This window comes from Nanorana parkeri, unplaced genomic scaffold (assembly GCF_000935625.1).
Source record: "Nanorana parkeri isolate BGI_ZX_2015 unplaced genomic scaffold, ASM93562v1 scaffold872, whole genome shotgun sequence".
NCBI classification, from domain to species: domain Eukaryota; kingdom Metazoa; phylum Chordata; class Amphibia; order Anura; family Dicroglossidae; genus Nanorana; species Nanorana parkeri.
In genome coordinates this window covers 100975-108372 of record NW_017307140.1, presented here as the reverse complement: position 1 = coordinate 108372, position 7398 = coordinate 100975, and positions in this window count along the sequence as shown.

Genomic DNA, 7398 nt, shown 5'->3' with positions numbered 1-7398 from the left:
TGTGTACAAAACATACATCTTAATTAATTTATCTTACATTATTGTTGTCCAGGAAGGCTGCCTCTTTTGCTTCCAGTACTATTATTAGTGTAAATGTATATCTTTTAGAATAATATATTTGGCCATTATTAGGTACTCATTTCAGTTCTCCCTCCCACCTCAATCATGCATACCTCATATCTCCCAAGTCAAACATATAGCAAACAGCTCAGTGTCTCTCCTCCATTAGATACTATACCGTGTACGTCAGCGTATATGTCAGACTCATCCAAACAGCAATTTAATGCTGGTCCCTCAAACTGTCTGACACTGAGGGACTAGAGCCACATTAAATAGATTAGTATTCAACTTGCTCACTTAAAAAAAACCCTTAACTTTACTTACTTTTATGGCTTAACCACATATCTCACCATTCATAAGCAATGATTTCCTCAGAAATTATATAACCTTGTATCACTGTTGCAGCCAGGTTGGACACTACCCTGTTCAGTAACCAGATCAATGAAAAGACCTACATGAACAAATGTGCACAACTGCTTATGTTCACAGCAGGTACCACAATAACAGAACATTCCTCACTCAAAGTAGTCACATATCCATCAAATCAAATTACTATGGACACTAAGTCCACCCTAAATCCACCACTCCTGTACTGGAAAATATAACATGTCCTGAGGAACTTGAGAAGGGAACATAAATGGTGAGAGCTCTGTGATGGAAGTGGCTGACAGTGAAGCAAACCGAATGCAGGCTTGCCCAATCAACAACCACTTCAATCATGAGGTACTTATCATTTATATTTCTAGCTATAGTATTCAAATAGGAGAAGGAAGCACATAGGTAGGACAGCCCCCATTTAATTACCATAAGATCCCACAATGACAAGGAGTGTTGTTTCTGCCCTCCTTTTATACCCCTCATCACAGGTGCCACATGAACGCCACTGAAGTGACATGTGATGTCATTGTGACATAGACGTGTTTTACCACGCAAGTGCAGAGCAAGTCCAGACTCCAAAATGCTTCAGGTCCAATACAGCTATCTGCCTGGTTTCCCTAGAAACTCCCACACACATTCCCCACACATGATTTTCCACAAAGTTCTAATATTTGACTGGTTGTTATTGGTCGATCAAATCAGACTGTCTAGAAAAATACAGACAGTTGGCAACCCTGGAGCAATTGTTAACATTTATATGGAAACACGTGGTAAAATGCACATTGTGCTTTGTTTTTACTGAAAGATTTGAATGGGCCCTATGGCAGAAACCTGGGGCTTTTGCCATGCCATTATCAAGGCATTCTGAATATTTATGCCACTTGCATGGTATAAAACAAAAGACACAACATTATTGTGTATAGCCTACTTGAAATAAATGATTCTGTTCCTGTGTTTGTCTTTGTTGTGGTCTGCCTGTAAAAAAACAACCCAGCACCTGGCCACACAAACTTTATATAAAATAAATGATCTTGTGTCTGTTCTGTCAGCAGAGAAGATTGACACCCGAACTTAGTTGCACATCTGCAGTCCCACGCTTCAGTGAGTCAAATGTGTTATTCATCACTCAGACACTGCACTCAGAAACTGCAGCTAATCATTGGTTCTGATACTGTCATGTGACAATTTCACATGACAGTATCAGAACTCCCCTATTAGCTGAATTTTCCGAATAATTTGTTATACGTTTTAAACACAGCATATCTACAGATATTTTTTTTCTCATTACAGTTGTTTCTTTTGTGCATAATTAAACATAGAACTCTGTTGGAAGCTTTTATTGGTTTGACTAGATGGCAAAATACAGTTGAGAGACAAGAGACAATGCATTAATATACAATGCCTTGTATATTATAACTGTGTGTTAGGACAGACATTCATGTACATGTAGTTAACACGCAGAACTCCTTTGCCCCCTCATAAGTATTGCATAGCAATGAAGAACTAAATAGGATTTGATCCTAGAGTTTTCAGAAGAGAGCATTTTTTAAAGGTAATGAGCAATTTTTAAATGTTTTTTTGTAATGTTATGCTATGTGAAAAAGAGAATGTAACAAATGTAAAGTAGGTGTTATCAAAATTTTGCTGCACAAATGTAAACAAATTTATGTTTGATTTTTCTGTTATTTAGAATTAACCAATTTGATTTAGATTTTGGGAAATACATTTTCTCACTTTTAAAAAAAACTCTTGTTAACCATAATGTTCAACCACTAATCCTACTAAGGACAGCATGAAGAATGTTTATTATCATACAAAAATATCATCCCAGATATTATGACAATACCTAATTTATCTGTGTTTATTTTTAACATTTAAGTAACTGTGATTAAGAGAAAGTGGAATGCATTTTAAAATTTAGAAAAAACTTACTGTCATGTTTCTGGTGCGAGAAAAAAAAATGAATAGGTTTGCGTAAGGCACACGCTTTTCTTATGTTTCTAAAGATCACATGTAAAATGAGCCTCATACATTCAAATACGTAGGAAAGTGTATTAGTAACCCAGTAAATACTTCTTTTAACAAAAACAAAACCTACACAAAATTAGATGTAATATAACTCATTGCTATGGGAAGCTGTCAATACATAGATAACCTAAGTTTGCTTTTGTTAGAGGCTTGTCATAATTATCATAAATACTTCAGTTTGCAGCTGTAACTTGTCACAATTTAGATTTTTGAAAAGGGGGTTATATTCTTTTGTCTAACACTGTGGTGCTGTAGTTGGGGTTTTCCAATGCTATGCTGTCTACTCTTTTGAGCATAGTTGAAAAAAATTATAAACATTGATGTGATAGGGTTGAGTATGGATATTAAATATAATGTTAAGTCCACATATACTACCGCCAGATAATTGCAAGCAACTCTATTTTGCAGAGAGAGAGAATGGTATAAGACATTCCAGGCTCATTGTGTACAAAAAATATGTTCTAAATGTGCATACAGACAATTGGATCTTGTATTGTTTATTGGGGAAGACACAGTTTCCCACCTCGGACCTTTACCATTTAGTCAGACACAAATCCACACACCATCTCAGCTAATTTTTAAGCTTACAAAATATGTAATTATTATTTAATTGATTGGCAGGTCCCCTGACTCTAAAAGACAGCTATTCTAGTCTGGGAGCACTCTTATTTTGCTAGCATTGGTTAATTAGCTCATAAACATTAAGTAGTATTCCACTAACAACAGCTGCCCAAATGGTGTTCTTTTGAAGTATTGGGGACAATTGTAATCTATCTGGTTGGTCTCAGTGTTTTACAACTGATTCAATTGTTATACATTTTATGGAACTAGGAACTAGTTGGTTACCTAAAGTTTTAGATGTTCATTGCAATTTGCACATGGCTGAGGGGCTAATGGATATTTCTGCCCTGGGGTGATTTTAAAAGGCTACCATCTGGATTGTAAAATGACCTAGGTATTATAAAAGGTACAGTTGTTGAATATTTATTAGCTCACCCAGTGATAGTCTTATATATCAGGCATATGCACTCTATCATATATCTACACAAATATACAGTATACTGTGTTTGTATTATGCTCTTCTAATTATGGTTCTCTTAAGTGGTATAGAGGTGAATGCATTTGGGCACTACTTAGGCAGAGCTGGTGCTAATGGTTCACATGCATCCAGTTGTAGCGAACATCCCTAGCACTAATGTGTACGTCACTGCAATTCCTGACTGCTTCCTACTAGTGTTTAGGTTGACCAATTCAGATGTATTTAAGAAAAACATAATGTGGCAATGTTATTAATCTATTTTATTTGTGGTTAACTACAAATTGCCATAACTGTGTTTTAGTTACAGTGTACTTGCTTGCATGCTGCTGGTGGGACCACAACTCTTGGAAGTAATATCACAGATTTTTACTATTTATTGCCTGTTTCTACTTTAGACTTTTATTACAAAATAAAATGTGTTCTCTGGGCCCTAAAACTATTGAGTATCCAGTATAGTCTGTGCTTTGCTATAAGGTCAGAAAATAACAAGAAAGCGTAGCAAAAGGTCATTGTAAAATCTGTTCTCAAGGTGTCTTTAGGCTTTCATAGTGTGACAAATCCATATCTTAGTTTGTTTGAAAAAGAATAAAATGTCCAAACAGCTGTAGACCACCATCAGTGAAAACAAATGCTGTGCTCAGATACTACCATTACATTCCACTGAATTTGAAATTGCTCAAGGTGACTGCTTAAGATGTGCTTGCAGTGTTGGAGTGATGTGGAGAAAGATAAACAAAGATCAAAAGAGGTTGGTGAAATGACAAGGATACTTCTACTTTATATTATGTTAAGGGTAAATTAAGATTTGTAGCTAATTTAGCATTAAATAAACACACACTGCTTGGTGGATTAGTAGTATAATTGCCACCTTTTTTGGGAAACAATGCTGGCCTGTTTGTCTAATACCTTTTAATGTAATTGGCAACAAGTTATATTTGTACTGACCAGGCCGGTAGAATACCAGCCAGGTGGCAACCCCAATATTAAACAAGTTTTAATTCTCTAATTCTAGCAGGGGTAGTGAAATAAAATTGCAAAAATACTTTCAGTTAAAGAGACAACAGTAAATGCACATATTGCCTTACAATATAACAATGCTATTTCTGCTTCTTACATATTTCTCAGCTTTGAACTTACACTTTATCAAACACATTTTAAGCATTCATCAGTCCACTAATGTATCAGATGGATTAATGGTTTGGCAGCATCTGACTTTAGTTTTAACAAATCATTCTCTGGCTCTTATTGCCTCCACTATAAGTAGAATTGTGATGGGGGAATGAAGGGACCAGCTCTCCCTCTCACTACAGGCCAGCTGCCACTGATTCTCCTCACACAAATATTGTCAGTGATATATATTGTGGCGATTTACCACCACTGACTGTGGTGCAGCTGGGACGTTCATCTTTGAGCCTTGACAGGGTCACCGCACTGTGATCTCCTGGCCCTTAATCTGTGCCTTCAGAACCATCCTCTCATATACTGTTCCCTAAGAATACATGTGTTGCTAGGTTACCAGACTACAGGTCCTGTGGCTAACTAGTGCAGTCAAAGTAAATTCACTCTACCATCAATATGTTAATTATATAAATTTGTCCATCATTAAATATATACATACATTAGACATGTGCCACAAACATATTAAAGGAGTAGGCTCACGACATCATCATTAATTTACTTCCCTTATATTAATGCAGAATTTTCTAAAGTTGGGGGCATGGATAGGTCATAAAACAGATATGTATATGTTTTTCAATCTGTATATTTTTTTAGAGATGCCCACAATGGTATTTAACCTAGAGCATAATGATTTTCTGAATGGGGATAAAATGTTTAACTGTTTGCATGTTTCATGTGAACTATAGTGTTCCTTTTCATGGTTCCTTGCATAAACACATGTTGTCATCTTCCAAAGCCAAAATCCATAGGGGGTGTCAATAAAATACTACATTCATAGAAAAGTATCACAGTACATGGTAGTATTCATTTTCTCAATGTACATGGATCTGGGCAATTCCTGTCACTACTGATGAATCCTATATTAGCTATGGTATTGTTTATAACACAGTCAATAAAGCCTTACAAGCATTTTTCTTGTGGTATGGACCTCTAAAAGGTTCTGTACCAAGTTAAAAAAAATCCCTGTTACCAGTCTGCCATGTTGGCTTTACCGACTCTTGTGACAGATTCAAGTAGTTCTTAATACTGCCACTTTAAGAATCTGTTGTTAGCATACAGATTGGAAAACTGGTGGTAAAGACCAACTCTGATCTGGCGTACAGAGAGATGCCAGTGCTCAGAGTGGGGCATGTTTGGACTGGGTAGCTGTCATGAATCTGACAGCTTCCTGAGTCCTAGCAATCAATTATGCAATCCTAGACTTATTCAGGTATCATACAGGAGATTCCCCAGTTGGCAGCTGAATGTAAACAAAAAGGCTATGTACAAGCACCTCCATTTGTTTGGATGCAATATGAAATTCTAAAGAGTGTTGCAAGCTAGTGTGGTTTGGGAGCTGCTTGTTTTCACTTATTACCATCTTCACACTAGGCGCAGTTGTTTTACTAAATTTCAGCAACCATTCACTTCTGCCTCTTTTGTCAATAGTACTTCCCCATTTTATGTAATTTAGGGTACATTGCCATTAGAATTGACAAAGGCTATCATGTGTTAGGCAGGGTCAGTTCTATGCCACACTAATGACTTGGAGATTGCAGGACTTAGGGGTACATTTAAAATTACAGCACATTTAAAAGTACAGCAAGCTGCACTTTCTTGCAACACAAGTACACTTAAAATGCATGTAAACATGACTTTGTCAAAATAAAGTTTGCCTATCCTTATGGTCAGTCCTTTTGCATGCCACTTTCTGCTTATGAATGTGGTCTGTACAGAGAAATGCAGACAGTAAATAAACATCATAATGGCATTCCTTTATGGCTTTATCAAAAATATATATTGAAGAAATAAACAAATTCACAGAAATGCATGAAAAAGATGCATGGTTTATGGTGTGAATGGGCCCTAAATCATATCAAGTTTAAAGGATGAGGGAAAATCGAGGTTAGTTTCCATCTTGTTCTAAAGCATGATTTAACAGCAACGAACCCTAAAGGAAATATTATTTTTGAAACAATATATGTGTATCATAGTATGTTATTTTACTATTTGGCTGTCTCAGACACTCAATCCTCATGCCTGTTGTGTCAAGTAAAATAACAAAGCCCTATACATTTGCTCTGTTGTTGTCCATCAGATTCTGACCTATTGTATTTTACCATTAAAAAGCAGAAGTAAAGGTTGCAACGACAGCCTTTTTCAGAGAATGAAACACTCACAGGGTTATTCACACAGCTGCCTTTGGTGAAGTGAGCCTTTGTTCGGCTATTGACTTTAGCCTTGTACAGCTGATTTCAGCCATACATCGGCTTGCTTCGGCTGACCCGAAGTGCAGAAGAAGTTCGACTCAGCCGATCCAACATCTGGATCGCTTGAGCCGAACCTCCAGCAGGCTACTCGCTGCTGTTCAGCCTATTCCCATAGTGGCCAAAGAGCAGTGAGTGAATAGCTGAATGCAGCCGAGCGGCATTCGGCTCGGCTATTCTGCTCGGTACCTCCGTGGTGAAGATCTTGGATCTTTTCCCACATGGAACTAGTGACCTGCTGTAGTGTTCCCTAGTGCTTCATTTGTCATTTTTACCAATTAAGTACTATGAAAAATGACAGACTTCAGGTGGAAAAGATTTTGAATCTTTCTCAAGCTTTTAAATTGTGAGGGACACAAAGGTTGATATTTGGATATCTAAAAGTTAAAGTTAAGTGTATCTTTAGAGCTTCACAGATAGGCCACACCATCAAATAAGCTATATTTGAAGAAAATAGAAGGTATATGA